Source organism: Lucilia cuprina, chromosome X (genome assembly GCF_022045245.1).
Source record: "Lucilia cuprina isolate Lc7/37 chromosome X, ASM2204524v1, whole genome shotgun sequence".
In the NCBI taxonomy this organism is placed as follows: Eukaryota; Metazoa; Arthropoda; class Insecta; order Diptera; family Calliphoridae; genus Lucilia; species Lucilia cuprina.
Genome location: NC_060949.1, coordinates 10,829,928 through 10,840,399, shown reverse-complemented (window position 1 = coordinate 10,840,399; position 10,472 = coordinate 10,829,928). Strand labels below are relative to the sequence as shown.

Below are 10,472 nucleotides of genomic sequence, written 5' to 3'. Positions count from 1 at the left end.
CTGATCACAGATTGTTATTGTTATCTTTATTGTTTTCTCGAATTGAGAGTTATTTAAAGTACATTTTTAAAGAGTTATATAAAAATAAATTTTAAGGGGAGATAAGAATGAGTTTCTAGTAAGATTTAAGTGTATAAGGAACCACAGCCGATTTAAATTCGAATTTTTGTGAAAATGTAATATGAATATATACTTTACTCTATTTTAGGATCGTATTTCAACATTTCGCCAAATCATAACATTTGGTCCCATAAGTAATTTAATGCCATGTTTAATCATGAAGTCTGCACCAATGATAACCTGGTCCATGATATCGGGAACAATAAATACATGATATACGCTTAAGCTTGCAATGGTTAATTTCGCATTTAATTCACCATGGACAGTGGCATGGTACGTAGACTTACCCCGTATAGTGGTTTAATTATTTTCTTTAGTAAATCAGGTCTTATGATATACTGCGATGCTCCTATGTCTATAGTACAAATTTTCCTTCGACCATTGATGTACCCACTAGCAGTAAGATTACTATGAAGATTGGGAGCTAGCTCTTTCCTCTCAGTGCTAGCTCGTTTTAGTTTAAAGGAGACTTTTGTGATGGTTGATGATTTCCCCGCTCCACAGTGGGGCAGAATCGAAATTTTTTGGAAATAAATCTGGCATTTCTAAACGGCTGGTCCGATCGGGATAAAATTTGGCGTGAGCGTAGCCAAGGAGTATTCGAGTTTAAGTTTTGAAGACGAACCCCGCAGATGTCCCAGGGACGGAGCTGTGGCGGCTCAAATTAGGGTACCTACGACATGTAAAATTTTTAAACTCGTGCCATTTTTTGTTTTTCATCACATACTATTATCTCTTATAATATCCGAGTTATAGGCATTTAAAAATTTAGTGATACAAAATTTACCATAACTTGGTCCGCCTTTTTTTGAATACCGGGCGTAATTTTGGACCAAATGGACTTTTTAATTTAAAAATTTATAAAATTTTAGATTTTTGCCGTTTTATTGCCAAAAATGTGTCTTAACTCTTTTATTAATAAAATAAAATTTTCTTTGAGAACATATAACAATTTTATAGTTTTCTAAAAGGTATCTTTACGCAGAATGCTTTGGCGTAAAAAACTTGTCCTATTTTTTTTAAATGTTGCCACTGCGTCCTTCCGAATATGACCTATTTTTTTTATCAAAACTTCAAATTTGGGCGACATGTTCTAAAAACCTTAAGCTGAGATCAGAAAACTGAAAGCAGTTTTGGAAACCTCAATATGATTTATATTTACTCCAAAAGTATTTTCCCAGCCCTGAATGAAATGTGGACCCTATGGGCAAAAATGTAAAAAATCCTATTTTTGGGATTTTCATTCCTATTTTTGGGAATTGCGGGATGCCCTTTGACCTTTTCATTTTTTTTGCATTTTCTTATTTGAAATGACAAATTTAACAAGCGTGGAAAATTTCATTGAGTTTTGTTCATAAATAAAGATTTTGTCATATATTACATATTTGTTTAATTTCTAAAATTATGATTTATATCAAAATTTTAATAGGGTCGCAGATAGCTACAACAATTTAGTCCATATTTATCCCTTAATATAATTTTTTAGTTAGATATGGAAATTCTCGACCCTTTACAAAAAATTTCAAGCCAATATCTCAATGTGTCCTTTAATTTCATCTTTTTCATATTTTAGTATTAAATATGACAGAACATATTTAAATCTTATATTTACCTATTTTCTATTTGTTTGCTTATCCTTATAATTGAAAGATCCTATTATGCTTAAATTTTCAGAAATTTATGACTATTTTTACCTAAATTTTTTCGACAGATCATTTCGTTCTGTTTCGTTTATGATCATGTAGGTAAAAATATAATGTAATGATAATTTCGTTTCATTCACTAATAAGAAATATCAATGACTGAATTACAGGTTATAGTAATATAGTCCTAAATGTTAATAGCTAGACAATTCGTAATTTTTTACTATGGAATACCTGTATCGGAAATGACAAGAATTGGTTGTTCCACTTTAAGTTCTTCGAACTTCATGACTGCTTTTTATTATGCAATCCCGCTTCTGACACTAATTGTTGGAATTGGTATAAAGAAAACCAGGTAACTCCGTTCTTTTTTAAAAATTATTTAAACTTATTTTTTTGTAAACAAATAGAGAAAAACGTTGCCTCACATGTAGTAGAGGAAAATTATATTTAGGAAATTAGAAATAAAAAATGTGTTTTTATACCCTACACCACTATAGTGGGGAGGGTATTATGCGTTTGTGCTGATGTTGGTAACACACAAAAATATTGGTCCTATACCTTAAAGTATACCGATCAATTCAAAATTATTTTTTAAGTCGATTAAGACATGTCCGTCCGGCTGGCTGACTGTCCATGTAAACCTTGTGCGCAAGGTACAGGCCGCAATTTTCAAGATAATTTGATGAAATGGACCAAGTATGTTTTTGGCACAGGGATGAAACCTATTGAAAATGGTTGAAATCGGTCTATTATTTCACCTAGTCCCTATACAACAGTACAACCGTAATTATGGCTTTTTATGCCATAATTACGTCAAATATACTATTATCTCTTTAAAAAATGGTACAAATAAGTTTTATAATTTCGTAATGATCGGCCCCTATTTGGCCCTAGCTCCCATACGAACCTCTTTTCAAAAAATGTCTTAAACGTTTTAAATTGACTTGTGACCATTTGTATCGCAATGAAACTCAACAAAACTAACTATTATTAAAAAATATATCATTTTCCTAAATTTAATGACCTATACTCCTATATAAAGCCTTATTTAGAAAATTTTCTTTTTATCAGTAAATTGCTTAAATACTTTGGAATTAAGGTAAACATAAAAATTTTAAAAATATAATAATGGTGTAGGGTATTATATGGTCAGCAATGCCTGACTATACTTTCCTACTTGTTGCCTACTGAATATGTTTGTATATCTAATAATAATATATAAAATATATAATACTGGAATTTTGTAAATACATATGCATTTTTACAGAAGGAATCAAGTTGATAAATCATACATTCTCTAGAATATTCGACTCAGAGGTATCATTTGTAATGGTTTTTAAAGCCGAATCCAATGATCTATTAATCATAAATAACGGTCTCCTCGTAACAAAAACATTCAAATTATATTCATATTTTGGGGGGTGTGATGTACTTTTTTTGGAATCTAAAAATTTAAATGGCGCCGCATAAAGTAATCCAAGAGGCCTTGTCCAAGAAAAACCGAAACGACCTATACCTTTGTATAGGAAGCCAGATCGCTTAGACTCAGCTAATGAGTTTTATGGTCTCCACCAAAATCCAATGAGTTTTTTATGGTTCTCCACCATGTACCAAAGTAAAATATGGGTTATAAATCCGAATGCATATGGTTATAATGTAGAACACGAAAAACAGTAACGCGGTGTCGTTATCCGACGCTGCACACCAATCCAATGCGGTAGTGAAACAGCCTTAAGAGATAACGGCAAGGACACACGACAATCTTCCTTCACCCAGACCTGAATTACAAATGGATGTAATGTACTTCGCATGAAATCAAAACGCGCGAAGCTGTCATGGTTGTTGTTTTTTATAACAACAATGCTGTGGTAAAATAACTCGTTTTGGTTTTTGCGAAGTACATCATACCCCCTTTGTTTAAGAAAAAATGTACAATTTTTAAATACTAAAAAGTGTATTTTTTGTAACCACTCATCAGCCATCGATATACTCAAAACATTTTGGGAATCACAATAAAAAATATTTTTGAAGCTGCGTATAATATTTAAATTAATGATACCCTACACCAGTCATTATGTATGTTAAAAATGGGGATTATTAAAAAAATAAAGCATTTGGTTTATTTTTTTAACTTTATTTTGCAATATTTTTACTTTTTATTTGGCAAAAAGAGATTTTTTTAAGAGGGCTCAAAGGGGAGTTGGCCAAAATATTGCTCTATCCTTAAAAATGTTGGTAGGGGAGTTAAGTCTTCTTCAATATTATTTATGTAGAACTTAAAAGTGTTATTAGTGTAAGTGAATTTTGACCTTTAAGTCATTTTCTGAAAGGGAGTTTGTATGGGGGATAGGGTCAAATGAAGCCCGATCATTACAAAAATCGGTAGTGTCATTTAAAGTTCTATAAAAATAAGTTTTGTCGACTTTTGTTAACATAATAGATCAATTAATTAATTATACGCCAAAAGGCCCTATATGAAGCGTGTGTGCCAAATTTCATCCAATTATCTTGAAAATTGCGGCCTGTAGCTTGCGCACAAGGTTTACATGAATAGCCAGCCAGACGGACGGACGGACATAGCTTAATTAGCCGATTGGTATACTTTAAGGTATATACTTATAGGACGAATATTTTTGTATGTTACAAACATCAGCACAAACCCAATATACCCTCTCCACTAAAGTTGTGTAGGGTATAAAAATTGCGTGCACTAACGATATTTTCATAAAAAGGGTCCAGCATATTTAAATCTGTTTTATCTAAATATGTACATTAATTTAACTGAAAGAGATCATCATCAGATTTTTACAAATCGACATAAAACAAATGACACAGGAAGACATCTTCTTTAAAACGTAACTGCCGCACGAAGTTTCATATAATTTTCTTACTTGGACATGTTTGACAGCGCAAGATATGTTCATCCGAGAAATGTGAGAACTGTGAAGAATCTTACCGGACACATACATAATACGTTAGCATTAAAACAAAAATGAATTTATGAATGGTCCACACTACTTACAAGTAAACTTATTATTTTGTTTATCTCAACAGCCCCAATTGAAAATGTAAAGACAAGTAAAACAAATAAAAACGCATAGAATTAGGATAAAGTTTGGACAATAGTTATTTATTGAATTCAAGGGAAGAGATTACCATTAAGTTGGGATGCTAGTTAAACAAGAAAGATAGCTTAAAACGGAAACTACATTTTGGACATCTGGGCCAGGTTAACAGATTGTTTTGGGGCATTATGAGGGAAAGAGATAATCTGATTTTCATACCTTTCAGCCTTGATATAGATTAAAGAAAAAGGGGAAAAACTTTGCTCATCCCTTATATTAAGGCCGAAGACCTATGCTGTGGCATTAACATTGCCGCTCGCCTTGCAAGATATGCAAAATGAAAAGTGGAATGTGTCATCCGGGCCATGTCTAAGATGTTGTTGTCTCGATAAGAATGGGAAAACATATATATTAGAATACTTAATTCAATTGTATGTAATCATATAATTCATTATTTTAGATTAATAAGATATAACTTAATTTAAAATTAAATGAAAATATAAAGATGTAAGCATACTACTTGTTAATTCATAATAAGAAATACAAAATTCATAAGTATGTAGTAAAGAATGAGTACGTTTTATCATTTGCTTGATAATAAGCCTAAAAGTGCATTCATAATTTCTACTATAAATATGGTACTTTATGCTGTTGGAAAACCTATTAGAACACGTCTTGGTATATAACCTTAGGATATATATCCACCCCAATTTTTATGTCAATGGTGGCAGATTCGTAGAACTTCAAATCTGTTAGGAATAAATCGCGTAAGTTCTTTTTATATGATTGTGCTGGGGTGTGAATCGTTATACGATTGTCCACACGGAAAGTGCCTTTGATCTTGAAAGTGAAATCATATCTCGATTTCAAAACAATTGGACAAATAGTCTCTTCGATAAATCTCTTGGAAACACGACTAATGGGCGATCCAGAATCTAATAAGCAACGAGCGTGAGATGCTGTGGATCCAATTTTTACCAAAACTGTGGGAAGAAGGATCAAAGTGTTCTGGTAAATAATTTCAGTCAATGAGGTTGGGTTCGATATAGACTTTTCAGGAGAGGATTTTTTGGTGGTGGACGAATCGAGAGATCGAGAAGAAATAGACGGACGCAGATCCGGAGATTGTGATTGGGATCGAGACTGATTTGAACGCAAAAGATCTTTAACCAATGTAGGGCTGACATGTAGTAGCGTATGATGAAATTTGCTACAATGCTTACATCCATGCTAGGAAAAGCATGTTCCCTTAGAATGATCGTGTGCCAAACAATTAGTACAATACTTGTTCTCACGGACGACATGGATGCGATCGAACATATTAATCTCTAAGAACTTTCGGCATAACCAAAGTGGATGGATGATGAACCGTAGTATATTTTAACGATTTGACCGAGTCGCCAATAGTTCGGTGGGAGGTTTTCATACATAGTACCTTCCAACAATTTTTACTATATATTTTAGTATGTATTGTTCGTGAAATTTCCTCTTGGGATTACGAATAAATCAAAAAGAGCACTCGTTTATTACCTTTAACTAATTTATTACTAATGAATTAGTTTATGAATTAAAAATTAGTGTTACAACTCGTAGAAGTTTTATCGAAAATTTAAGAATATTTTGTTGAAATTTTGTAAGAATTTTTGTAAGAATCTGTTCTATATGGTTTTTATTTTTTGTATGACCTAGTAAAAATAGATGAAAAACTCGTAAACACATAAATAAGAACATATGTATATTGATTTAATAAAATATATTTCCTTTAAATTCCCAAATTTTATTTTTTAATTAGTTATAAATAACTTAATTTGGTTTATAAACAAGTGCACGTTGGTAACACTTGATTCAAAATGATTGGAAAATACAAGTGAGTACACACCTGTGCCCAAAACAGCCACCCCACACACTTATATGCCATCTTGCGATACTTGCATGCACCGAAAATCTCGAGTAGCTCCGGTCATCAAGGAGAGAATTGAACCAACTGCTCATCTTCAGAAAATAGTTTCCAGCTTTCGCATTTCGACAAAATAGTTTGCACGATATCATCCATAGCAATCAACAATAGCCTGGAGTATAAATTTCATCAAAGACATCTATAATCAACAACAGCCTGGAGTATAAATTTCATCAAAGACACCTATAATCAGCAATAGTATTAGGTATAAATTTCATCAGTCATCTATAATCAATAACAGTCTGAAGTATAAATTTCAATTTCATCATCATAATCACCACAATCACAACCGTCATCATTATTCAATAGCAGAAATTGTCATCATCACAAAAATCATCCCTAGCCATCAACAATATCCAAGACAACATCCCAGATAAGTACTTGTTAAGTAGCTTGAAGTTTGTTTTTTCCTTGCCTTATTATGTGGCGCCTAAAACAAATCCACCAATTTCAACGTAAATTTTAGTATTTTTTTTTAATTTTTTTTACTATAACCAAAAAAAATCAAGTTCTGTTTTAATGTCTGTTTTAATAGATAGTGAGTCTGTCCGCGATCCAATGTACTCATTGATATGGAGAGGATCCATGCCAATGGTATAGCAGGGAACTGGCAATGTAGCTGAGGCACCCTTAGCGAGTTTTCACTAAAGCTCAGCTCGATTTGGAGCTTTTTTTTCTTTTCGGTCCACAACATTATCAAAATTAAGAGTCAAAAATATATAATTCAGGACAAAATTTGTAAAACCATTCGATTCAGTTTCTCATTAAAATAATTTTCGGCACTTCGACACCCATCCAAATTTGAATTAGAATTATTAACAACAATTAGAAACATTTCGGCCTAAATTTAAATTTTCCCACTAATTATTTTTAAGATATTCATAGTTTTTAATATAAGATTTCAAATAGTATATTAATTCGCCATCTGGCTTAAGTTAAATATCTGTGAAACAACCATAATCAAATTTGAATATATTGAACATTTAAGTCAACTTTAATATGACTTCTATTTAAACAGGCTATAGATGTAGGTATCGAGATGTGATTTCGTGAATGGGTTAGTTTCACAGATTTGAAGAACTACCATGGTTTAGGGGAGGGTTTATATATATAGGCAATAACACCAGGATCTACAAGTAAGAGTCTGCGAAATTAACATGCACTGGTACAATAGTATTATGTTGTCCTGTTTTTGCTATCGCTACAACGTACCACCGCCCATGCCCGACGAGCATTCGCCGTGCACATCTGAAAAGTTACCAGTGTGGTAGCGATAGGAAAAACAACACTAAGAGTAGGATGGATGAAATGTTTAGTCTGGTAATTCCTTGGTCATTCAGGATACTTGAATTGAAAATATTTACTTAGTGAAACGTGACAGATAAGAAATGGCGCCCAACGTGGGGCACGGCCTTAACATAGTTAGTCTTTCTCCCCCACATTTTGCGACAGAAACTTATTTTGCCACAAATGTGGTCTTCAGAATACCGTAAGTCCCAAATGCTCAATTTATCAGGGAAACCAGAGTGTGTTGGAATAGAGGCGCGTTCCCGAAATCCATATCCTAAACCCCAATAGAAGAAAAAATACCTTTTACATCGGAAAGAGTCATCTAATAAAATATTCCAGAAAACTACACATCCAGAAAATACAGACTTGATTTATCCACGTAAACCACTACACATTCGAATTAAAGAGTATGAGGAAGCCAACGAAAGGATATTCGGACCATTTACTAGGATTTTAAAAGCCCGAAACAGACATAAGGAACGAAAACGCATTAGGACATGATACATAGATTTACACAACCATCGATATAAACGGTTACCCTATACAAGGACTGCAAGATAGTGGAGCTTCAGTTACAGTTCTGGGTAAGGATTGTTTAGATTTTGTCGATAAGGCCAAATTGGTTATCTATCCATTTTCGTCTGAAATTAGAACAGCAGATGGTAGGTTAAATTCTATCTTGGGTCGCGTGAGAGCTGATATTTGCTTTAAGAGAATCACTCGTTCTGTGGATTTCATCCTAGTTCACTTCACTTAAATTACCACTTTACTTACGACTTGAGTTTTTGAAGGCATTTAATTTAATTAGATTTGAATTGGATAGTATAGATACTTGCTTGAAAGAAGATTCCTTCCCTAGAATGCACTCACTGAATCCAGAACAGCAGAGAACTTTAGAAGCCGTAATTGAAATATTCCCTTGTTTTACTCGAAAAGGCTTAGGCAAGACTTCACTTGAGTTACATTGTGTAGATACAGGAAAGGTAGTTCCAGTTAAGGAAAAGTACGGTTTAAAAGTTAATGTTTGGAGAGTTGGATAGGATGTTATCCTTGGGACTCATTGAACCGAGCGTGAGTCCGTGGAACAATAGAGTAACATTTGTACAGAAAGGAGATAAGGTCAGAATTTGTTTGGATGCCCGGCAGCTCAATGACTTGACCATTAAGGACGCCTATCCACTCCCTCATATAGAAGGACTTTTGGACTCATAGCCGAGAGAAAACAGCGTTCACCGTGCCTGGGAGACCCTTGTACCATTTCACGGTCATGCCTTTTGGGTTGTGCAACGCGGCCCAAAAGTTATGCCGATTAATGGACAAGGTAATTCCACGACTCAGAGAGAAAGTGTTTGTCTATTTGGATGACCTGCTGGTGGTATCTCCAAATTTTGAGGAGCATCTTCGACGTTTGTCTGAAGTGGCAATTTGTTTAGACAAGGCAGGATTAACCATCAACGTTAGCAAGTCCAAATTCTGTTGTCATGAGCTTAGATATTTAGGGAACATCGTTGGTGGCGGAATCTTAAAACCAGATCCAGAAAAGATACAAGCAATCGTCGAATTACAATATCCAAAATCCGTCAAACAGCTTCGTAGTTTCCTAGGCTCCACGGGATGGTACCGTATGTTTATATCCGACTACACAACTATTACCGCACCTATAAGTGACACGTTGAAAAAAACAAAAAATTTGTATTCTCTGACGAAGCCAAGGCAGCGTTCGACAAACTGAAACAGTTTTTAACAGCAAGTCCCGTATTAACGCACTCAGATTTTAATAAAACCTTCTACATTCAGTGCGATGCCTCTGACACAGGGAGGAGCGGTATTATTTTAAGAGGATTCGGACATTGGTGAACACCCGATCGCATATTTTTCAAGAAAATTTACTCCAGCCCAAAGAAATTATTCCGTAACAGAGCATGAATGTCTAGGTGTGAATTTTATAGAAATAACAGTCGTCGCTGAAGTGGCTGATGTCACAGCGAGATTTAAGCGGACGACTTGCTCGATGGAGTTTTCAACTTCAGTGCTTTTCTTTTGAGATTCGGCATCGAAAAGGAGCTCAAAACATCGTTCCGGATACGTTGTCAAGATATCCAGAGTTTAGAAGTGCGGATTATACAGATTTAATAAAAACAGTCAAGGAAAACCAGAATAGCCTTCCAGATATGAAAGTCGTAGACAATTTTGTTTATAAGAGAACCATTCCATATGAAGGGGATGTTAACAGGGAAAACCATACATGGAAGTTATGGATTCCTGCTGTTCTAACTGAAAAAGGTAATCGCAAATGCACATGAACCACCTAACGTTGCTCAGGGAGGCATTGGAAAAACCATCCACCGAATTAGAGAACATTTTTACTGGCCATACCTCAATGTTCAAGTTAGA

The 10,472-nt window shown here is 34.1% G+C and overlaps 1 long non-coding RNA gene across 1 annotated transcript in view; it reads left to right on the top strand.

The window, feature by feature from the left end:
• Positions 1-8,189, top strand: part of LOC124418640 — a 45,247-nt gene extending 37,058 nt beyond the window's left edge. Inside the window, exons 2-4 of the long non-coding RNA XR_006940118.1 lie at positions 209-393; positions 6,624-6,993; positions 7,101-8,189. This is a non-coding gene — a long non-coding RNA (uncharacterized LOC124418640). The remainder of the gene's footprint in view (positions 1-208; positions 394-6,623; positions 6,994-7,100) is intronic.
• The last annotated feature ends 2,283 nt before the right edge of the window (positions 8,190-10,472 follow it).